A 24,844-nucleotide genomic window follows, 5' to 3' on the forward strand; every position below is an offset into this window, starting at 1 on the left:
TTAAAACAAGCCCAAGATCATCAAAATCGGAGTCCGGATGCTAAAGTTATGCCCGTTTCAGTTTGATGTTTCTACCAGTTTTCAGGGGGGCGGATATTCCGGCCCAAGTTTGGGGCGGATAATCCGGCCCCCGGAAAAATCCGGTTTTTGGACAAATCCGGGCAAATATCCGGCCAAATGTCCGGCCCCCATCCTGAGAGCAGTTTTCTCATGTCCTTAGCCGTTTTCGGGGCCCCGGATATTTTGCAAATATCCGGCCCGGAAAATCCGGCCTGAGCTGACCCAAACGGTCATATTTCGATGGGAGGGGTATTTAAGCCCCCCTTCTTCCTCCTTGGGCAGCTACCTCTTCCCCTTTGTGCTCTCCACCATTGTTGACCTTGAGAGCTTCCCTTTCCCTCTACTCCTCCTATGGTTCTTGAATCTTTTTGAGGGAAAAGGAAGAGGAGATCTAGATCTACATTCCTACCAATCAAATCCCTCTCTTTGTGAGGGGAATCCACTAGATCTAGATCTTGGAGAAATTTGGTGTTCCTCCTCTTATTTGTTCTTCCTCTCTTATTCCCCCAATAGCTTTTGTAGCTTTGTTGGAATTTGAGAGAGAAGGACTTGAGCATCTTTGTGGTGTTCTTGCCATTGCATTTGGTGCATCGGCTCCACGGTGATTCGTGGTGGTGAAAGCAAGAAGGTTGTTACTCTTGGGTTCTTGGAACCCTAGATGGATTCTAGACCTTTGTGGTGATTTGTTGGGAGCCTCCAATTAAGTTGTGGATGTGTGCCCCAACCTTTGTGTAAGGCCCGGTTTCCGCCTCGAAGGAAATCCCTTAGTGGAACCGTGACCTAGGCCTTTGTGGCGAGGGTCACCGGAGATTTAGGTGAGGCGCCTTCGTGGCGCTCGGTGTGTGGTGTGAGTACCGCATCTTGGGGTGAGGCCTTTGTGGCGTTGGTGTGGATCGAGCAACCACACCTCAAGGTGAGCCTCTTGTGGCGTTCGGGAGCACTAAGCCACCGCACCTCTCCACCGGAGATTAGCACTCGCAAGAGTGTGAACTCCGGGATAAATCATCGTCTCCCGCGTGCCTCGGTTATCTCTATACCCGAGCTCTTTACTTATGCACCTTACCCTGTGATAGCCATCGTGCTTGAAGTTATATATCTTGCTATCACATAGTTGCTTGTATTGCTTAGCATAAGTTTATATACCTTGCTATCACATAGTTTCTTGTATTGCTTAGCATAAGTTTATATATCTTGCTATCACATAGTTGCTTGTATTGCTTAGAATAAGTTGTTGGTGCACATAGGTGAACCATAGTATATAGGCTTTGGGCTTGACAAAGTAAACGCTAGTTTTATTCCGCATTTGTTAAGCCCATCTCGTAAAAGTTTTAAACCGCCTATTCACCCCCCCCTCTAGGCGACATCCGTGTCCTTTCAGATGGTGAGCCTTCTCTTGATGATTCTTCATTCCTATCCCATAGAAATGTTTCATCTTTGGACTTGAACACTTATAGCACTATAAATGCTTTACATGCTAGTGTTGATAGTCCTTGCATATCTTCATCCCATGTTGATATGCTTGCCTTGTCTTGTGGCCATGATAAGAATGCTTCGTTTTCCTCTAGTATATATTTGTGTGACTAACAATGTAGAGAAAACCGAAGATACTATGGGCCAAGACAAGATCTTGGATGGAGCTTCAACTACTTCATCCTCTTCATCTCACGGTTCTTACACTTGCCTTATGGCTAAGGCTTCTAAGGTATCTCCTTCCTTGGAACCCTATCTATCTAGTGATGATGAGGATGATGATATGGAAGGACTTAATGTTGCTTCCTTAAACAAGTTAGGAGAGTCGGTTTTTCATGCTCTTCATAAGAAGAAATTTGCTTGCTCTAACTTCATGAAAATCTTGGCTTTTGCCATTGAGAGCACAAAACTTATTGAGAAAATGGAAGGGCATGAGCGCGAGGATGCAAACGAGATTGCAACTCTTAGTGAAGCTCTTGAAGAACAACAAACCACCAATGAATCTCTTGAGGAGACCTTTACTCTAGAGCTACTTATGGTAAAGGAATCTCGTGATAGAGCTTTAGAGGTGGCACATGATTTTCAAATTAAAAATGGTGAGCTAGTAATTGCTCATGCTGAACTCCTTGAGGATTTTGAGCTTCTCAAAAGTAGCTCTAGGGCTATTGAGAGTGAGCTCATCAAACTCACCGAGTCACATGAGCAATTTAAGGCTCTCAACCTAATAGAGCTTGCTAAGTTGCCTTCTCCTTGTGCTATAATTGATAATGCTTGTGCTACTAACTCTACCTCTTGTGAAGCGTCCATCTTGAAGGAGAATGTTGAGCTAAGGGCTCAAGTTGCTTTGCTAACAAGCAATTATGAGAAATTGGAAGAAAGTCGTGGAAAGCTTTCTAGCTCCCATGATGATCTTCTAGTCTCTCATGATTTGCTAAAGTTAGCTCATGAGGCTATCATGTCAAAGGTAAAATCTTGTGAGCCGCATGTGAGTACTAGCACTACCTCTCAAAATGCTATTTTGCCATGTGCTAGTGCTTTTAGTTCACCCACTCATGCTATTGATTTATCTTGTGGTGAACTACCTTCTATGCCTTGTTGCTCTAAAATTCCATGTGCTAGTGCTAGTAATTCACCCACCCATGCCATTGCTATATCTTGTGGTGAATTACATATCTTGCCTTGTTGCTCTAACAATGAAGCTTCTACTTCCTCTAGTACTTGTGTTGTTACTAACCATGTAGGGGAAATCGAAGAGCTCGAGGCCCGAGTCACTTCTTTGAAGAAGGACTTGGTAAAGGGTCATGAAGGGAAGCAATCCCTCAATGGCAAGAGTGGACTTGGATTCAACTCCAACAACAAGAACAAGTCCACCACGCACAAGCGGAAGAAGGGCCAAGGGCATGTGAAGGATCCCGCCAAGATTGTGTGCTTCAAGTGCAAGATTGAAGGGCATCATGTTAGATCGTGCCCCTTGAAGAAGAAGCCACATGGCGAGAAGAAACAAGGGAAGCAGCCTCAAGATGGAGCTCTGCTGTCCACAACTGGCGCGTGGTTGACGTGGGAGGTTTGATGGCGGTTGACGGGCTTGATGGAGTGTCTTGATTCGTCCCCGGCAACGGCGCCAGAAAAGTGCTTGATGTCTACGGGTGCTTCTATTCTTGTAGACAGTGTTGGGCCTCCAAGAGCAGAGGTTTGTAGAACAACAACAAGTTTCCCTTAAGTGGATCACCCAAGGTTTATCGAACTCAGGGAGGAAGAGGTCAAAGATATCCCTCTCAAGCAACCCCTGCAATCACGATACAAGAAGTCTCTTGTGTCCCCAACACACCTAATACACTTGTCGGATGTATAGGTGCACTAGTTCGGCGAAGAGATAGTGAAATACAAGTAGTATGGATGTATATGAGTGGTAATAGCAATCTGAATAAAATATGGCAGCGAGTAAACATGCAACAGAATAGTAAATAAACGGAGTTTCAGTGCTTGGAAACAAGGCCTAGGGATCATACTTTCACTAGTGGACACTCTCAACATTGCAATCATAATGGAATATAAATAAGCACTTCACTATGCTATTCCGAATTACTCTCTGGCAAGATAACGAACTCTAATTCATCATGTAGGCAAACCTTAAAGATGTATTCCCAAGTACTAATGAACACCCCACGCTGTCACTTTGAGCATTCATAGGAGGTACTAACACACCACAATTTCATAGAGACATCCAACTCAAATCATAACTCGGTGAATAAGTATTCGTGAAATATAGCCTAAGAGACCCACACGGTGCACACACTGTCACCTTTACACACGTGGGACAAGGAGTCTCCGGAGATCACATAAGTAAAATCCACTTGAATAGCATAACAACATCTAGATTACAAAGCTCATCATATGAATATCAATCATGCAAAGCAACTCATGAGATCATTGTATTGAAGTACATGGGAGAGAGATTAACCACATAGCTACCGGTACAGCCCTTAGCCTCGAGGATGAACTACTCCCTCCTCATGGGAGACAGCAGCGGTGATGAAGATGGCGGTGATGTCGATGGAGAAGCCTTCCGGGGGCACTTCCCCGTCCCGGCGGCGTGCCGGAACGGAGACTCCGTCCCCGGATCTTGGCTTCGCGATGGCGGCGGCTCTGGAAGGTTTCTCGTACCGTGGCTTTTCCGTATCGAAGATTTAGGTCAGGACGGCTTAAATAGGCGAAGAGGCGGAGTCGGAAGGGTTACGGAGCCGCCACACAATAGGGGGGCGCGCCTGGCTCCTTGGCCGCGCCGCCCACACGTGTGGGGCCACCAGGGCTCCCCTCTGGTGCCTCTCCGGTGTTCTGGAAGCTTCGTGGAATTATAAGATGCTGGGCGTTGATTTCGTCCAATTCCGAGAATATTTCCTTACTAGGATTTCTGAAACCAAAAACAGCAGAAAACAGGAACTGGCACTTCGGCATCTCGTTAATAGGTTAGTTCCGTAAAATGCATAATAATGACATAAAGTGTGTATAAAACATGTGTGTATCATCATAAAAGTAGCATGGAACATAAGAAATTATAGATACGTTTGGGACGTATCAAGCTCATGGTCTACCTCAAGGCTAAGCTCAAGGTCTTCTTCGACTTGAAGAAAGGCCGCTACCCAAGAAGGATCAAGCCAAGGCTCCCGTTGTGGAGAAATCAAGTGAGAAGAAGGAGAAGAGAAGAACATGCTACATATGCCGTGAGAAGGGCCACATCTCCTCCTTTTGCACTAGTGGTAACTCATCCAACCCTATCTTGATCGATGGTGCTTATTTTCTTTGCAAGGATAAGGTTGGAAATGTGTTTGCCAAATATATGGGCACTCAGTGTGGTTTCTCGAAAAGAACCATTTGGGTTGCCAAGCCTATTGTGACTAACTTCTTAGGACCCAACTTGGTTGGGGACCAACAAGCCAAAATTTGATCAATAGGTACTTGTGGAGGGCATGGAGGCTTGACTAGTTCATGAAGACTTGGGGGATCTTCATCATTCTCACTTCCTCAAGTCAAGTACTATTCCTTTCATCATTTACCCATGCTCATCCTTGCGGTAACGAGTCCTCAACTCCTTTACATTGAAATTTACTCGCTCCTCTTTCACATGTGTTGGTTTTGTATCTTGCATGTGGTTGTGTATGTTGTGCCCCCTACTTGCTTATCTTGTTTGCTTACTTAAATGTTGGGTGGCACATCATGTACAATTGTTGTTTATTGAGCCTATTGCATCTTGTTGATATCTTAGTTGTTGGCTCATGTGAGAAATTAATGGACTATCCCATTTTGGGGGAGTGATATGCTTTGTGCATCTCACAATCTCAAAATGTGCGACATGTTGAATCAAAATTCTATAATGTCCACTAATTATCTCACTTGGTTCTTATTTGCCTCTTGCACGAAAAATGTTTTTATCACATTATGGGGGAGTATTATGCTTTGTGCATCTTACAAGCCTAGAAAATGTGAACATTTGAGGTTGTGTCACATAGAATTGATATTATAGATTATCTTGTTCCTATGTGACATGTGTGCTCAAACAAACCCCATTTTACCATATGCTTTGTTTCTTGTGAAGATGATCTTGGATATAACCTCAATCCACCATAAGGAAATACTTCATATATATCTATTGTCCTTGGATAATTGATAACATATTATGGGGTATGTCTTTGGATCATCCTCACAGTTGGCTCATGTGCTAAATTGCTTATTTATTGCCAAGAATTTTCCTTGTGGGTTAGACTCCCATATGTCTTCCTTGCTTCTTTTGGACCTCCTTATTTCACTTGAACCTTGTTAGTGTTTTGATAAACAATGGTAAACCGATGATCCCGCATTTGTGCATCTTGTATTCAAATGCAAAATCCTAAATAGTGCACCAATCTTGGGGGAGCTCTCCTATGTTTGCTAGAACACTCTCTTGTTTCAAGAATTTGACTTGGAAGACAAACCTTTTCTTTTCGGTACTTTGTGCCATCATGAAAAGCGTTGAGGGTTTGGTTTATTTGGAACCTTGCTTTCTTTGGGAGTTGGCTATCTCATTACTTGATATTTGGTTTTACTTTCCTATAATGAGATAAGTCCTTGAGCATGCTTGTTTTGGATATCTTGCTCTATTTCTCTTGTACCTATCTTGTGTGTGCATGTTTCTTTGTGGATAAATATCTTTGTGATGTTTTCCACTTAGAGAAACTTATATACATAAGAGATGGTGCATATCTTTTGATATCCCTCTTTGATGGAGTCCATTCCTTTATTCTTATTTGACTTGTTAATGACTCCACAAAGATCTTGGTCATGAGTGCTTGTTTTATCCTATTTGCATCTTCACGCACTCATACTTGATTTTGGCACAAGCTTCGTCTTGACTTGCCTCTTATTAAGCTTGTGTTTCTTATTGGTTCATTGATTGCTTGCTTCATTTGTCGAAGCTTTCTCACCTTCACATCCTCTTGCAATCTTTGATCCTCAATATAGTTTGATTTCCTCCGAATATTCGTCATTGAATATGTGCATTTGATTTCACTCACAATTATGAGAAATGCACAACTTATGGAGGAACGCTCACTATATTGGCCTTCCAAACCTTTCGTCCATTTTGGCAATCGATGCCAATGGGGGAGAAGTTTGGAGGGTTTAAGGGAATTGCTTTTGTTGGTTCTTAAGCATTTTCCTTTCATGCCTAGCATTTATTGCTTTGCATGGTTGAATATTTAGAGGATACTCCGCTAGGCTTTAATTGCCGGTATATGCAATGAAATTCAAGTTCATTCACACATGCATATATTATGGGGGAGTTTGTTCTAAATATTCAACTTGGGTTGTTCGCTAAATTCCATATTTAAACCCTCTCAAAGAGATTGTCATCAATTACCAAAATGGGGGAGATTGAAAGAACATGTCCATTGCCCATGTGTGGTTTTGGTAATTGATGACAATCCCTATGGACTAACGGTTGCATTGAGAATCAATCCTAGGTCAAGTCCATAGCCATGTGTTGGACTCAAGGTTTCAAGATGGAGAAGACGGAGTACAATGACGAAGATTGTGTCGAAGAGAGACAAAGACGGTGTTGAAGATGAAGAGAGAAGACGGCATAGAAGATGAAGAGAGAAGATGGCATTGAAGATGGATGAAGTCGGTGGCGTGTATGTTGAAGGAAGACGGTGGAATGTACAATCATGAAGAGTACGAAGACGAAGCTTGCCGACTCGAGAAGAACGCGCAAGGACTAGGTTTGTGCTCGATAGGATAGTGAGTCGCATCATCGGAGAGAGCTCAAACCTTGCATGCATTGCATCATGTTCTTGGTTCTTCTTGGTTCTTATGCATGGAACGGATTTCGGTTGCATTGCATGTTGCACGCGCAAGGGTGATGATTTTCCCGATATACCATATTGAGAGGTTACACCTCTATGACCATGAGAAAATCATCATCTACTCTTTTCCATGATTTCGTCATGTGAGAAGGTAGCTCTTTTCGCCCTCTTTCCAACGAAATTGGTTTCACGTCATTCCGATCTTCCTAGCTCAAGATATTGTGTTTTCCGTATGCATATTTGAAAAAGGAGAAAGAAAAAAAGGGGCCGGTACTACCGCCTAGGCTTCCGGCCCAGGTACCGCATCAGTCTCTAAACCTTACTGGACTCACTGCGGTACCAGGCCGGTACCAGGCCGGTACTGCCGTACCATTTACGGTACCGGCCCGGTACCTGGCCGGTACTACCGGCCCAGCCTGTTTTTCTGTTTTTTCTTTCTTCCTCCAGCAGCCACCTGCCCGCTGGGCCGCCACGGCCTCACCGGCCCAACTACCCCGCTCCTTCCGAGGCCGCCGCCCTGCTCTCCTTAGCGGGCCGCAGAGAGCCTCCACCGGCCCAGCTCGCTGTTGGCTGCCACCAGCTCGCTCCCACGCCCACGCGCGCTCGCTCGCGGGAAGAGCTCGCTCGAGCGTTGACCCCCGCCCACGCGCCGTACGCTCCCGCGCGGGAGAACTGCTTGCTGGCCCCACCGCCTGCTGCCGCCGCACACACACGCGCATGCTGCTGCCGCTGCTGTCTGCCCTACTCACGCGCGCTGGCCTGCTGCTCTGATTCTCTCCCTCTCTCTTCAGATCTGTTCTGATTTTTGCACAAGCGGTAGTACCGCTCTACGGAGCGGTACTACCGGTTTGGCCTGCTGCACAGTTCGCGCGCGAGCGGTGGTACCGCTTTGACAAGCGGTAGTACTGCTCGGGCGCGAATCTGACCGTTTTTCCAGCCCAACAGCTATATTTTGGAGCCCCTATTTATACCTCTCTTCCACCTCCGACCCAAACACTTCTTCCCCTCCATTCTCTCTCCTCCATTGTTGACCTTGAGTTGTTTGATCGTCCTCTTGATCCCCCCACTATTTGTTGCATATTTTTTGGGGGAAAGGAGAGAGGAGATCTAGATCTAGAGCTTCACCAATTGAATCCCTCTCCAAATGGGGGGATCTTGCTAGATCTAGATCTTGGAGTTGCTTGGTGTTTCTCCTCATATTTGTTCTTCCTCCCTTATTCCCCCAATAGCTTTTGTAGCTTTGTTGGAATTTGGGAGAGAAGAACTTGGGCATCTTAGTGGTGTTCTTAGCCATTGCATTAGGTGCATCGGTTTGGGTTCTCTCCGGGGTTTCGATCTCGTAGAGGGCATGTTCCCTTAGTGGTGTTCTTGCCTTAGTGGCAATCTTGCCTTAATGTCTATCTTGCCTTTTGTGGCCATCTTGCCTCTTGTGGCACCGTGTCTCCTTTGTGGCCTTGTAGCCTTAGTGATCCCATCGTCTTAGTGGTGTGGTGTTCTTTGTGGCACTGTGGCCTTTGTGGAGTGTGTTAGCCTCTTGTGGCACATTAGCATCTTGGTGACTTGGTGGTATGCTATAGCCTCTTGTGGCCATATACTTGAGAGCCTCCGTGTTGTGGAGTTGCCTCAAGCTGATACTTGGCGTTTGCCCAAGCTTGTACGGGTTCGGTGACCACCCTCAAGTGTCCCTTAGTGGATCGAGGCTTTCCTTTGGTGGAAAGGCTCGAGGAGAATACGGTGGCCCTAGTTGGCTTCTTGGAGTGCCTCGTGCCTCCACACCGCTCCAACGGAGACGTAGCACCCTTGGGTGTGAACTTCGGGATACATCGTCGTCTCCTCGTGCACCGGTTACTTCTCAACCCGAGCACCTTTACCTATGCGCTTTACATTGTGATATCTATCATGCTTGATGCTATGCCTATCTTGTTATCACCTTGTTGCTCATCATGCTAGCATAGTTTGTTGGAGCACTTAGGCAAACCCCTAGTTGATAGGCCTTGAGCTAAACTAGTAAACACATGTGTAGTTTTATTCCGCCTAGTTTAGCTCTCAAGTAGAAGTTTTTATACACCGCTTATTCACCCCCCCTCTAGGCGACGTCCTAGTACATTCACCTAGCCCCTTCAACAGTGATGAAGGGTTAGTCGCAGCAGCTGAATAGCCCTGGGAAACGGGCTCGGAGAGGACCAGAGCCCGACCACCAGTTCTGCCAAAAATAGGTCCTTTTTCCATTCCGAACCTTGTGACTTGCCCCCAGTTTGAAGTACCATTTAATCTTGTGAATGTCATTCCAAAACTGGGAGCCCCGAACAGGCACTTCCTTATCGAACAAATCCCTATCCCCTAGGTATTTCACGCGTATCAGATAAACCCACAACCCCTCTGCGTTATGATAGATTTTCCATATCCATTTCAGGATGAGCGCGATGTTCATCAATTTGGTGTTGAGGATACCCAAATCCCCCACCTCCTTAGGCTTACAGACTGTGGCTCAATCTACCATGTGGTATTTGCGTTTATTTCCCACTCCTTCCCAAAAGAAGCGGGACCTAGGTCTGTCCATAGCCAGGTGAGTCGCATCATGGAGCAGATAAATGCCCATAGCGAACATAGGTAAGCTAGATAAACATGAGTTGTTCAGCTCAATACGCCCAACCACAGCCAAATAGAGGCCTTGTCTGGGGTCAACCCTATGGCCCACCTTCTCAGGGAGGAAGCACCAATCTACCACCCTAAGCGGACAATCACTCACCAGGAGGCCAAGATATTTCATCGGTAGAAAACCCAACTTACAATTGAGAATGTCAGCCACTTTATGCTTCTCCTCTGAAGTGACCCCTGTCACAAAAACCTCACTTTTGTCGAAGTTAATCTTGAGCCCCGACATGTTCTCAAAACTTAGTAAGAGAAACTTGAGGTTAGCGATCCCCAGATCATATGGCTCAATAAGCACCATCGTGTCGTCTACGTACTAGATGAGTCACCCCCGGATAAAATGCGACACCACCCCTTTGATGTGTCCTGCTTCGTTGGTCCTAGACAGCATAGCTGTGAGCCCGTCGACCAGGAAGTCAAAAATGATAGGGGAAAGTGGGTCGCCCTGACGCACTCCCCGAACATTACGGAAGAAGGCCCCCACTTCTCCATTAACGTTGATAGCAGTTTGACCTCCCATGAACAACTGCATCAGATGACGGACGACCATCCCTGAGAACCCCTTGCGAAGCAACACCTCACGAAGGAACTCCTAGTTGACCCGGTCGTACGCCTTCTCAAAGTCGACTTTGAGCAAGAGGCCCCCAAGCTTCTTGACTCGAACTCATGTGTAATCTCATGGAGTGCAAGTACACCCTCGTGTAGACATCTACCACGGATGAAAGCCGATTGGCCGCAATCGATGATCTTGTGAGCCAAAGAGCCAGCCCGGATAGCATACGCCTTGGCGACAAATTTAAAGATGACATTTATAAGTGCAATAGGCCGGAACTGCCTAATTGTGTCAACTCCCTTTACCTTCGGAATCAAAGAAATAACACCGAAATTCAGCCGCGCGATATCCACCCTCCCTAGGGAGAAATCGTTAAGGAGCTGCAAGATCGGAGCGCGAAGGGTTCCCCATAACCGCTTGAAGAAAGACACCGACAGTCTGTCAGGTCCCGGGGCCTTGTCTGTCATCGTACTCAGGAGGACCTCGTCTAGTTCCTCCGGAGTAAAGGTGAGCTCCAAAGCCAAGTTCTCCTCCGTGGAGACCCACTTACCCTCATCCCAGAGGTTCGGAGCAAGGGAGAGAACCCTATCTTCCCCTGCAACCCCATGAGGTTAATATAAAACTCATAGACGTGTCTCATGAGGTCAGGTTGGTCCTCGATCTCCCCCTGGTCGGTGATCAATCGTGGGATTGCGCATTTGCGACGCCTCCCATTGGCAATCGCATGGAAATACGGAGTGCATGCATGAATCCCCTTTGAGGGTCCACTGCACCCTACTGCGCTGTCGCCAGTACTCCTCATCTAGCTTATCAAGTGCAATGAGGTGATCTTACAGGAAGTACCGCAAATCCCAGTCGTCCTCATCAAGCCCCGATGATTCCGCCCGTCGATCAAGATCCTGGACTTGTGCGAGGAGATTATCCTTGAAAAGGCATTTCTCCTTGCCTAGGTTGGCCCCCCAACCTTTAAGGAACTGACGAGAATTGTGGGCCACCCATTGCCATATGTCAATAGAGCAACGAGCCTAGCCGCGATCCGCCAGGAAGCCCCCCAAGCTTTCCTATCATCAGTTCCCGAAACCCTCGCACCCCAAACCCCCACGTCTGAAAGAAGAACTATGGTTGTCGGCGTGGTGCCTCCTCTCCACTATCCAGAAGAAGGGGAGTGTGATCGGAGCCGATCCAAGTGACTGCCGTTAAGGAGCACAAAGGTAAAACGGCTTCCTAGGACGGGGAAACAAGCACCCTATCTAGGGCACATCTAATGGGGTTCAGTTGCCGATTGGTCCAGGTGAACCAAGCCCCCACATGGCAAAGTTCCCGGAGGGCCATTGCGGCAATGGCCTCATTGAACCGGCGCACCCTAGGCCAGTAGATATTGTCGTTGCTCTTGTCCCTGGACGCACAGATGAGGTTAAAATCCCCGCCGACAACCACCGGGAACGGATCCGCTAGAACCTCCCGTTCTAGCTCGACAAGGAACTCATCGGACCTACGATGATCCGCAGGACCGTAGACGAGGAAGAAGCACCATTTCATATGGTTGTTCCGCTGGAACACCGTGGAGCTAAGGAAGAAAGTCCCCTTCTTCCAACTTCCCGACCACCTCGAAGAAATCATCCCGAAAGCCAAGCAGTAAGCCCCCTGAGTGTCCGTCTGCCGGAAGCCAGTTCCATGCAAACTGTCCCCAACACTCGAGGCTGCGTAGCTCCACCGTCGAGAAATCCTATCGAATGGTCTCCTGGAGGCCAATGATATCTAGACGGTGTTGCTTCATGTAGTCCTTCAGTTGCGTGCGGCAGCCCCCACTGCCGAACCCACACAAGTTATAGATTAGCGTTTTCATTTGGCGCTTGGCCTTTTCCCCTCCCCTTCCACACAGTCAACGTGGACAAGCGAGGAACCCTAGCGCACGTCTTCTTGCCACCCACGGTGTCTGAGGCAAGCGGGCTATCCCCGCCCAGCGACGCGCCCGCCGCCGGACCAGACCGCTCGCCGCCCACGTCGCACGCCACCCCCCGATCACTGCACGGTGGGCACAGTTCTGTCGAAGTCGACGGACCAGGCATCTGCGCAACCTCCCTGGCTGCGCAGTCCGCAGCTTCCCGCGCCTGCTGACAAGCAACTGCAGCGAGTGAACCCTATAGCCTCTTCTTGGCACGAATGAGCGACAACACCTCCATGGGCGTACCCGCACTCGGCGTAAACACGATACAGCAATCCGCCGCCACAGTAGACGAATGAGAATCAGGAAGGTGATCAAGGACAACGAAATCATTACCTGACTCGAGGTTCTTCTCCGCGGCGCGGTCGATGGCCTTCTCCATCACCAGCTTCAACGCCGCCGCTCCCTTATGCCTTGAACTCTTGCGCACCGTCGTCGTCGTGGTCGTCGCAGCTAGCTGGGTCGTAGCACCTTGCACCAGCACCACCTTGGATCGCCTGCCCCTTGCCGTGGCCGGCACCACCGACACGTCAAGGACCAGAGCGACCCTAGACCCAGCCTGCTGCAGCCCCAGTGGCTCGACCTCCAGCCCCTTCGAAAGACCGTGTCACCCCCACCTTTTCCACCACCATGCCATCGTCGCCCGCCAGCTCTGTCACGGCCACGGCCCCGGTGCCCGCCGCGGGCCGCTCCGAGCAGGGGCTGGAGAGCAGCCAGGCCTCCACCGGGTCCATGACCTCAGACACTACAAGAAATGTGTTGACTTGTGACATTTTCTCCGTGACCATAGATAAAATCATCATGATTCTATGACGATTTCATATTGAATGGTCGTTAGCTGTTTTGAGGGGACCAAAACCCTAGAAAATTACGACGATGTGTATATAAACGTCATTATTTCCTAGCACAAAATCGTCATAAACTAAGGCACGCGGTACGACGTTATTTCTAGGCGATTGCGACAAATTAAGATCGTCGTAATGCACGCATATGGGCAGTCCGAACTCACGACCAACAACGACGTTAATTAACACAAAAAATATTCTTTTGGCCCTCTCAGAAAATAGAAAATGCTTGTTGTATGCAAAGAAAATAAAAGATCCCCAAATCAACATTGTTTTTTTTTGAGGTAACCCAAATCAACATTGTTAGGCATGCAAAAAGAGCCAGCCAATGGACTATTGTTTTCAGCCAATCAAAATACTAAACCACTTGTACCCACGGATCAGTCATCTGAAGGAGTCTCAGCCGTCCATTGGACCTACATCTGAAGCCCGAAATATTTTCCGCGCATGTGTAGTCCCGCGCTGGATTTTGGCCGAGGCGCGAAAGGAATCTGAAACTGGGCCTAGGCTAGAATTTTTTTGGCGCTATCCCCTCCCAGCCCGAGCCCAAATCCATCAAACAGAACTACAGAACCACTCGTGACCTAACAACGCCTCCCTCCACCCATTCATTCACCTCCGCCGCCGGCCTAGATCCTGCCTAACTCCGGCCACTCCCTGCCCGGCAGACCTTCTCTCTGGAATCCCCGCATTCCCCTCTCTCTATCCCACCTCGTTGAACCTTCGAACCTCACCTCAAACAGAAAACTCTAGCCCAGTATTCTGAATGTACATAGAGGAGCAGGAGGCATTGCGATGGCGGCGCCCAGGCAGCTGGTGGTGGTGACTAGGCTCGGCGACCGGATTCATCGCGCGGGCCAGATGCGGCCAGCCGGCAAACCCCGGCCTTTACCGATAGGACCTGCAGGACCGCCGATAGCAGCGTGCGAGCGCTGCGGACGGTCAAAGGCCCGACCAACTCTCCTCGCATTCAGGCCGGCTTCCACCGCCACCCTCCCCTCCGATGACATTACCCACGGCGGGCTACTTGTTATGGGTGTTAGAGGGGTAGAGCGGGAGGTGCTGCGTGTCCTCGCAGAAGGGGAGGAGGCGTACGACCTGCACATGCTCGACGAGAAGCTCGTCCACCCCATGCAAGGGGAGGATGCATCGCCAGCAACCTCCAGTTCGTCGTCTTCCCCAACAACAAGAGCGAGAACCCAGGCAAGACGCTCAGGTATTGGGATCTTTGGGCCCATTGTGTACTGGGATCTTGTTTGGATCAGGTCTGTGGCACTCGGAGTCTCTGATGTACAAATTAACAGTTGAATGTGATTTGTGCTCAAAGCGTTAGTGTAGAACGTGGGAACAAAACTTGATTCAGCACCATATGTATCTATATTTGCTCAATTCAGTATCTATAAATCTCCAAGTTAATGTCTCCATTAGCCTGTTCATCAAGTACGGAATAGTCCACTGTTTATTAATGCTTTACATCAATATATAGCTTGATAATGGGCATAATTGCTTCATCCTAAACTACTTAATGCTTCCCTGTTAGCACCTTTTTGGTTCATGTTTTTTTTCTACCTCCAAATGAGATATTTAGTTTCTAGCAGAAGCTCCTTTCTACCTCTGTACGTTGTTAGTTAATGGTTTTTGGACATACTAGTTGTGGCTGTGAAAAAAGTAACCTTACTTTTCCAACTGATATGATTAATTATTCTGTGTGTTTTTAAGGCCACAAACAACTCCAGTATTTGATTTCTTTGTTGTGAGCATGTATTGGTAGCATGTGTGGCAGCACTTTAATCTTGTGATGTCAGTGAACTGAGTTGCTGCGCTTCTGTTGATTATTTTACTGTAAAGATACACATGTCATAACTCGAGTAAATTCTGAACTAGTTTCTGGTCCCTATTGCGTAGTAACTTATTTTTCAATTGGAAGGACAAATTTTTATGTTATTTATTTGGATATTTTTGTCTACGAGTACTTTCTGTTTTTGGAAATGCATGTCCATTGTACAACTAGCTTGTATGTGTATTACTATGGCATGCATGCTTCTTACTTTGCTATTTCGTTAGGTAAGAGGAGAAAGGTCCGTGGCGTGTTAGATCTTGCAGGTGGTTGTGAACATCAACTCCAAGGAGTTTTTCTTGGCAAGTACATGGACATTCTCTGCAAGAATAGGTGAGTTATGTAATCTATTTTGTTACTATTTGCTTCAGTTAGTGGCTCTTAGATGGTAAAAAACATGTTACGACAATTATGAAATATGCTAAAATGGAATATGGTTCCTGTCCTGGGACGGTTCCTGGGACGGTGGATATGATTCATGTTTTGAAATGCTTATTGCTACTGCTGTTACACTGCCCTTTATTACTGTGCTCTTGAAACATGCATTCCTAATAAGCTCGTGGTACTCATTCACATGCCATGCTCATTCAGTTAACGAAACAGATAAAAAAACGGAAGGGACATTGATAGACTGGTAGCTTTAATAGGTTATTGTACATATCTGACTTTAGCTATTGAGTACTAATGAGCTCCACCAAATCATTTGGTCTGGTTGGCATCTTCCATGTCTGGTGAGTATCATCTATTTTTCGTCATACTAACCTTGATTTTGTATCTGGCAATTCAAAACAAAAGATGGTTCTGAGCTGAAGGAGTATTGTACGAATTTAACTAAAGAAGATTGCAGACACCAATCTCGGTCCTTTGTTTTCTGTGCTATAAGGTTAATGTCATTACACTTGTTCCACCTAGTCAATGGTTACTTCCTGAGATTTTATTTCTTAACCTACATGCTGGGTAACTGCGTTCTGAGTTCGGAATGGTTCTTATAAGCAAATATCTATCTGGTATATGTAATGCAATACTTCCTTGCAGTTTGTTATGTCACGTCAATTGTATGTTTTATTCTGCTTTATAAACTAGCTACCTTTGATATTAATTGCTGGAACCAACATAATATTGGCCTTCCTAGCACAACATTAGTGCGATTATTATTGTTTGAGAGCTATATGCTCATTATCTCGTCTTATTCCTGCATTAGTGTGATAATTATTGTTTGTTGATCATGCAGCGGAAGCATGATAGACACCTGTTAATATGTGAGCATTTGTGCCATCCAAAGTGATTCAGACCTAGTTGCTCGATTTGGTGTAGATATGTAAAGTATTCCCCTTGAGACTAAAAATGTGGTGGTTCCTCTTTTACAGGAGCTCCGGGCCTTAAGAAAATTGAAGCGTGAAGCTGTGAAGTCTCACTCGTCCAAGATTACTATATAGGCATTTCCTGAAACTTGAATGGTTTTGATTGTTGGATTGACCGGTTAAGCATATACTTGTGGACTAATTTTCCTCATGGTTGTTGTCATGCAGGATGGATGGAAGAGCATACGATGGAGGATTGTTCTTGGACCGGTGGTAGTTGGCAGGTTACCATGGCATTGGTGCCATGCAGCAGCAAGAAGTGTACCTGGCAGTATATATGCCTGGAGGTTGGGTGCTGAGTCCGGCCAGAAGGACATCCTTGATTTTATTCATTATTCGATTGATAATGGATGTTGCTGCTGTAGGGTGGGTTTACAATCTGAGCTAGCTTCATTGTGTCGTTCTTGTATATGCGGTTGAACTGTGGGTTACTTAATTCTCTTTCAAAAGAATTTCATATATTTCTTGTTTTTGGTTGAATTATATGTTTTTAATTATTGTCAAATAAAACCTGACAAATAGGACCAGAGAGAACTAATCTGATGAGTGTGCTTTGATAATTGGGTCCAATGTGACTGGTTGGACTAGTGCATGAATATATGCACCGTAAAAAGGGGCCCGAACAACAAAAAATGTAAAAGGTCAAGGGCCGAAAATCAAATGGGCCAAAAAAGGCTGAGGCCCAAAAGACAAAAAGGACTAAACAATGGATGTAAAAAGCTAAAGCCCAAAAGATAAATTGATTGGAAAATGCCATGGCCTAGGAGAAAAAGGCTGGTGTTAATGGGCTTGACCCATGCAAACCATAAAAATGGGCCGGGCTGATTTTGGATTACGATGATTTGATTTCGTCATAGTTTTGCCACGTCATACTACCCACGTAGGATCTGATGTGGCATGCTCAAATTGCCAGTGACGATATTTGATCGTCATAGTGGTTACGACGATCCAATATCGTCATATACGATTATGACGATTCCGATTAAAAGGTTATGTTGGTTGATTACTGACGCTCCGTTTTTGACGATCCATTTTTCGTCATAGAATCGTCATAGATGAAATATTGTGACAATTCAGTGACGAAAATGAAGGGTCGCAAGTCAACATATTTCTTGTAGTGAGAGGTGGTCTCCCCAGGCACCAGTGAGGCCTCCTCACCACCCGCTCCCACCTCCAACATGACGGTAGGCAGCCTCTTCTTCACCACCAGACCCTCCTGGTCCATATTAGTCGGGATCATCGCACTCTTTGTTGTCGCCTCTGACAGCACCAGGGACGGGAACAACGGCAAGTTCGACCCGTACTAGTTGTCGATGCTGACCGTGGCCTTGCTAGGCACCCGGCGCGCTCCACGCACCCAGATCACGCGCCAGGTGCGCCGAGCCTAAGCCTCCTGTCTGCTACGAGTTCTGCTTCGCGCCCGCCTTAGACTTCCAGTTCCCCTTCCAGCCATGGCGGTTCCAGGTCTCCACCTCTGTGCTGTGGTCCGAGCCCTCGATGCCCTCGTCATCGCCTCGCGGGGCCAGGGGCTTAGGCGGCGCGTCAGGGCCCGAGCTACCTGGCGGCTTACCTAGCTCCGCATTGACACCGATCGTGTAGGGCTCGCCATTAACGCAGAGCTGGAAGGATCCCTTGATGCGCTTCGGGTGGCGGCACTAGAACCGGACCCTTACCGGCTCTGTGGCCCACTTCTTGACCGAGAGATCATCCACACTGATGGGGCGCCCCAGCAGAGTGAGGGACGCCATCAGTCGCTCGCGCACCAGCACATCCCTAGGCAGACCGGTGAGTTGCACCCACACCGAAGGGAAGGCCTTCCCTGGCTTGGGCACGACGAACGCCTACCGAATGTGCACGTCGACGTCACTCATGGGCAGGTGCAGCTTGCCACTCCTAGTGCTAAGCTGCAGCGTTGCACGGGAAGGGAACTGCACCGAGAACTCCGATTTGGACAGTCTGGTGACCTGCTAGTCCCTAAGCTCGTCCACCAGACTCTTGAGCTCACCCGAGAGCTGCTCCTCCGACAGGGGAGTGTTGGAGAAGCGAATGACCGCTGTGAACTGGGCACCCTGCACCTCCCCGCGAATTGGCTCGACCTCGATGTTGTAGAAGCCGCACCTAGTGAACGCATGCCCCATGGACTGGAGCATCAACGGCCGTCCCCTCACCGGGAAATTGGCCGAACTGTGGCCCTCCTTGCTGCAGAGGACGCACAGGGGGTCGTAAGCACACTCGGACTAGAAGTGTCCCGCGCGCCCACAGCAAAAGCACTTGCCGCCGACCCCCGTCCCCTGAGCATGGCCCGCGCCCTCCTTGGCCTTGCCCTTCGCCTTAGGTTGGCCCTGCGCTCCCTGCGCCTTGGCCTTGCCGTTGCCGAAGCCAGAGCTACCGCCACCCCCTGGGCCGACGCGCCCTAGTGATACTGCTACTGTTGGCCCTTGCCGCCGCCTCAGTTCGCCCCTCCTTGCGCATTTGTATCTATTGGTGCTGCTGCGGCGCGGTCGCGCTCCTGGCGGCGACCGCGGTGATCTTCCTCCAGCCTGCGCCCGCCCTCCTGCAATCTCCTCCCCTCGCCGTCGTCACCGCCGCCGCTCCCCTCAAAGCGCCTCTTGTTGCTGTTGTTGACGTATCTCGAACCTCCGCTTCCGTCCCCCTTGCCGGACTGCCTCCCGTCATTGCCACCGCGCCCCTCCATGGCCACCACCTCCGCAAAAGAGCGTGTGAGTTGTAGTGGCTCCGGGATGCGGAAGAGCTTGCGCGCCGAGGAGGACAACCACCGCACCTCAGAACGATTTGCTAGAAACCTAGGGAAGGATCCTTGCATCCCCGGGGAGCCACAACCAACGGCCCAACGCCACTTAACAAGTGGTTGCTGGGCCTTGGCCGGTTGAGCGTCAAGCTGGGCCACCCCTAGGCTGCTTGGATGGGCCCAAGCTGAAGCAGTATGATTAGTCTGATACTATAAAAATAGGGAAAATTGGTTCTACACCGTCAAAAGATCCACACTTTAGAAAAATACCACTGAAAGTTTTGGCTTTAGAAAACTACCATCCAAAGGTTGCTCCCTTATCTATTTCTATTTCTACGACCACCGTTAACTGTAGGGGTGTAAATGGTACGGATAATTTCCGCTCCAAATCCGCATCCGCATCCATTTTTAAGGATATGGTATGCATTTTTAGAAATTCGCTGGATATGGATACGGATGTGGATAGTGGTCAACCGGATATCCGGCGGATACGGTAGCGAATATGGTATTGATACTATCCGACGGATACGGATTATCCGCCAATTATTACGGATTATCCGATGTCCCCAAAGAGGATAATCCGATAAAATTAGAACAATCCTAAATAGTCACACAATATAGTTAGTTCATCGGCCAAACTATGTATGCTATTAGCATGCAAGTTGGTTTGTTGTACGAACAAGTGTGCACATTTAGCGAATGTCTATAATTATGAACATATTTTTCATAAAAAATCATACTTCTATTTTTTATGCCTATATTTGCTTAATAATCCGTGTCAATCCGTGTCCGATCTGAGTCCGCTCCGAATCCGCTCCATATCCGTAATCCGATATAATCCGCATCTGAATCCGCATCCGACCATTATCCGTTCCGCTCCGAATCCGTTACAAAAATATGGTAGAGGATATGGTAACAGCAATATCCGATCCGATCCGATCCGTTTACATCCCTAGTTAACTGGATGTTAACAGGAGCTAAAAAAAAATGGAACAACTGTTATGCATCCCCAATTTCACGATTCCTTGTCTCAGCACTGCAAAATCCCAAATAAAAACTAGGGTTCAGACCATTCACGAGCACGGGAAGAAGAGGCGACAAGAGAAAAAGGGATAAAGATGGGGGAAACGCAAGAATGAACCTGCCGGCATGTGCTCCGGCCACAAGTCTGTCTCCCATTGGTTGATGTTCGGTGTGGGCCCTACATAGCAGTTATCTTTTCCTCTTATACTAAAAAGTACTCACTAGAATACAAGAGGTGGACCCTTCATTAAGGAGAGAGAGAGAAAGCTTCATTATTAAGGAGAGAGAGGAAAGGGCTGTGGCAGCACGCCGTGCTGCAGCACACATGCGCAAGCAGAGCCGTGGCGACGAGCGGCGTGGCGCTGGCTGCCGTCGGGGAAGTCGTACGGAGCGCCGGAGCGCCCCGCGACTCCGGAAGCTCCGGCCGCCATCGTGGCCAGCCGTACGACGCGCGCGAGGGCCACTCAGCTTGTGAGGCTCGGGAGCGACCGGCCACCGTGCGCAGGCAGCGCAGCTCCTGCACTACGAAAACTCGCCCCGCCCCGAGCTCCGCTGCCGCCGCCACGCCCCGACGCCGCCGCCCCGACCCGAGCTCCGCTGCCGCCACCTCGCCCCAATCGACACCGCGGGTGCACAGCAGCGTTGGTGTCGGCTGCCTCGAGGTGGGCGCGTGCACCCACGCTTGCACGGCAGCGTCGCAGGCCGCCGCCGTGGGCGTGCTTCGGAACTGCTCTCCGTGTTCTCCGACGAGGGTGCACTGTCCGCGCCGCCGCAGCAGCCAGCACGCCGCCTCCCTCTCCACGCCCACGCGCTTCCGCTGCGCCGCGCACGGCCCGGTCCGGCCGCTCGACCCGTGCCTTCCCCGTCGCCACCTTCCAGCTCACAACGCCGGAGCCGGCGCCGGACGAGGAGGAGGCAAAGGCCGCAGACGAGGGCGCCGTCAACCACGCCGCCCGTCGCCGCTCTGGTCGCACGCATGCGTGCTTCTACGCGCCCTCCGGCTCGCCGCCCATCTCCGGCTGCGGCCCCGCGTAGTCCGGCTGCGGCCGTACCGCCTCTCATCCCGCGACAGGGCGGCGTCGAGGACGGGGCGGCGTCGGGGACAGGGCGCCGTCGAACTGGCGTCGGGGACGGGGGCGGCGTCAGGGACAGGGCGGCGTCGGGGTCAAGGCGTCGTCGAGCTGGCATCGGAGACGAGGGCGGCGCCGACGTGGCGTCGTGGACGGGGCGGCGTCGACATGGTGTCCAGGCGAGCTCGGGGAGAAGCTGGGCGCGGCGATGATGATCTGGGGATGGGATGGGAAACGATGGGGCAGGGGAGAGGACAGGGGGGCCCACACGCGTATATACTGTCATTTTGCACCTGTATATGGAAAGCACCCATTCCGTCAGTGGACCCCACGCAAAAAAAATGGACCAATCAGAAGCTGATTTCGCGGAGGATCACATGCCGCCCGGTTCCATTAGTCCACTCTCAGAAAGATGGTGCCTACCATGAGGAGCATTCCGGAAGAAGAGCCGCCACCGCCGGGGGGCGCGCCGCCGGGAGGTACGCCGCGGGGGAGGCGGGAGGCGCGCCGCCGGGAGATACGCCGCTGGGAGCCCGCTCGGCCAGGTGGTCTCCGTCGGCTGGGCTGGGTAGGGTGTGCGCGTGAGTTCTGTGTGCGTGCGTTGTGTTCAGATCGCATGTGTTCAGCTGGCTTTGTCAATCAGTGTGTGCGTGGGTTCAGTACAGAACTTGTTTTCCAAATTACAATGGATCGTTCTACTCAAAACGTTCAGTTAAGAGAATAGAATCATCCTTTTTTGGAGTCAAAGAAAGCAAAGCTTATGAATGAATTGTGTGCTCTGAGGAACCTATTTCTCAAACCATCTGCATCATTTACGTGGTGGTAGAAATAGATAAGGGAACAACCTTTGGATGGTAATTTTCTAAAGGGGAATTTTATTATTTGCCCCACTTTACTTAGGCCCTCTACAATTTGCTCTCTTTTACATTAACCTCACTTTTCTTTACTTTGCCAATTGATTTTTTGCCATTTTCAGTTATTTTCTTTTGTTTTGAGAATCTAGACCCCGCTGCTCATCGGACTAATCAATTGGGTATCTCATTTATTCCCCTGTTCAGAACGGCAGGGAAAATCTCTAGCAATCTGCGGGCAGCTGCATCCGGAGCTTGCTGACCACACTGCACCTTGCCGACCACACTGCACCACTCGGCTACCACCCCTGCGCTTATTACCGGAGCTCATGCTACCGGGAGACAACGCCACGACGGCGACACTGCATGCGTCCTCCGCGGCGGCCTCTCCCTGCTTCCCGGGGGAAGGAGCTTGCAGCGCCAGCGGCGTCTGTGCAGCTCGTCTGCTCGAGAGGAGGCGAACCTGAGCTGAGAGTTGCTGCACCAGCCACATGCCGCCGCGAGCAGGCGCCATGGCTCCAACTGGTCTACGGCCCCGCGCTCCCGCTGCAGTCTGCTAGTCCACGCCGACGAGCTTCTGCTCCTCTCTCATCTCTCTTTGCCGACGGCGCGGCGACCATCGATATCGGGCCGCCAGCCCATCGGTCACTCCCTTGACCTTCTCGCTCGCGAGCCTGCCGTCCATACTGCCCTCGGTGGGGATCCTGCCGCCAACCGCCACCTCTACCTGCGGGTTGCGGCCTCAGGTGAGAGGGACGAGGAGCGGCGACGGCTCGGGAGGGTCAAACAGCGGCTACGAACCGGCATCATCGGGAGAGACGGACGAGGAGTGGCGGCAGCTAGGGAGAGCAGAGTGGCGGAGGGGAGAGAAGGCGAAGCGAGCTGGGAAAGATGGCCATGGATGAGACTTACAGGACGAGCGCCATGGAGGTTGGCCTAAGGAAGAAGAAAGGGATAGGTTGGACATTTCACGTGGACACAATCTGCCCGAGGGCAAATAGCAAAGAGCAAAGTAAACTAGGGCAAAAGATAAGTTACAAAGTAAATGAGGGCAAATTATAAAGGTACCAAGTAAAGAGGGGTAAAAAATAAAATTCCTCTTTTCTAAATCAAAATCTTTCAGTGGTATTTTTCTAAAGTGTGAATCTTTTAACCAATTTTCCTCTAAAAATATCGACCTTTCTCTGTCCGCAATAGAGGCCGGAGGGGAATGTCGCACCATCCCATCGACCTGTCGTGTTCCCCCTCCGGCAATCTCGCCGGCGTTCCCCCACCCGGCGACCTCCCCGTCCGCTCCCGGCTGTGGGGCGCAGGGAATTAGTGGAACGGCCAGCGACGACGGAAATATAGCGCGTCCACCGGCGATGCTCCGCCTCACCCGTTATTATGTCCGGGTGGTCCTGGGGAAGCCGGCGCACGAGCTCGTTCTGCTCGGAGTGGAGCCGGATCTTCTGCGCCGCCCGCCGATGCCATGGCGGAGGATACGCCTCTGTTGGGTAGCACACCAATCGATGGGAGCCGCACCAGCAGTGCGGCTGCTGCTCTTTCGGCGGTATGGAGGGGGAGCTACGGCGGCTACGGACGGACCTATGGCGGGGGGCTCAGGCGGCGGCGCAACAGCAAGCTCTGGCGGCGGCCGAGGCTTTTCTCCCGCGGCGGGGGAAAATTAGCGATAAGAGGGACAAGGATTAGAATCAGAGTTGCGATTAGAGAAAAGAGCGATCGATGGTTCGGCCGTTTTGGATGGACCAGCTGATACGGAGTACAACATATGGCGATAATTTTCTCTCATGTGGATGATACCATCCATACAAATTTGCAACCAATCAGTTCATCACCCGACCTTCTCATATCTGCTGCCGGAGGGAGGCGAAAACTCGTAGCAGCGGCCACCCAGTCCCGGCTCCTCCCAGGTAAGCGTAAGTCCCAAACCCGCCGCCGGAGGCGAGAATTCGTCGCTAACCCCGCGGTCTCTTGTTGGGTAGCATGCGCTTTAGATCTATTGTTGAGTATTATTATGTAGCCCTAATTTTGGTGGCTTCCCTTTACTTGAGCGATCCGATTTAGTCGCCAGAGTGCTTGTGCTTTTCATGTGATGTCGTATCTTGGATTTTGTTCCTCTTTTGTTTGTTCGTTTGGGATCTGGTATTCCTCCTTTTTTTTATTCGTTTTGTACATGCACGGCATTATAAGGGCATGTACAACGCATGGTCGCTTATATCTAGGCGCTTACGGGAAAAAACTGGACGAGCGTCCGCGCTAGCGCCTTTCCCTGCATCGCTAAACGCAGGTTCCAGACGCTTAGGATTAAGGAAAAGAGACCAGATTATATGCAAGCGCCTGGCGCGAGAGTTTGCGTCGACGCAAACAACTTTCCTGGTGTTAGCTGGGAATCGGCCATAACTACCGGGATTTCTTTCCCTAGCGCCTCTCCCAAGCGCCGCGTTGTACATGCTCTAAGTATGGTTATTAGTAAATTGGGTATTAGATCCCTTTATTTTCCCCAAAACAACGTTTCTGGTTTAATTTTGGCCCTTTTGATATTTCATTATGGCATTGTTTAAATAGTTAGTACCATACTCTTTATGATG

General features: G+C 49.6%; 1 long non-coding RNA gene across 2 annotated transcripts; it reads left to right on the plus strand.

Annotated features, from left to right (window-relative positions):
* The first annotated feature begins 14,423 nt into the window (after positions 1–14,423).
* Positions 14,424–17,018, plus strand: LOC124660690. 2 transcript variants are annotated; one of them, XR_006989929.1, is made up of 4 exons: positions 14,424–14,578; positions 15,427–15,532; positions 15,995–16,082; positions 16,567–17,018. It is a non-coding gene; the product is annotated as an uncharacterized LOC124660690 (long non-coding RNA). The 2 variants fall into 2 exon arrangements; XR_006989928.1 differs by having other exon boundaries at positions 15,427–16,082.
* The last annotated feature ends 7,826 nt before the right edge of the window (positions 17,019–24,844 follow it).

Source organism: Lolium rigidum, chromosome 6 (assembly GCF_022539505.1).
Source record: "Lolium rigidum isolate FL_2022 chromosome 6, APGP_CSIRO_Lrig_0.1, whole genome shotgun sequence".
Classification (NCBI taxonomy): Eukaryota; Viridiplantae; Streptophyta; class Magnoliopsida; order Poales; family Poaceae; genus Lolium; species Lolium rigidum.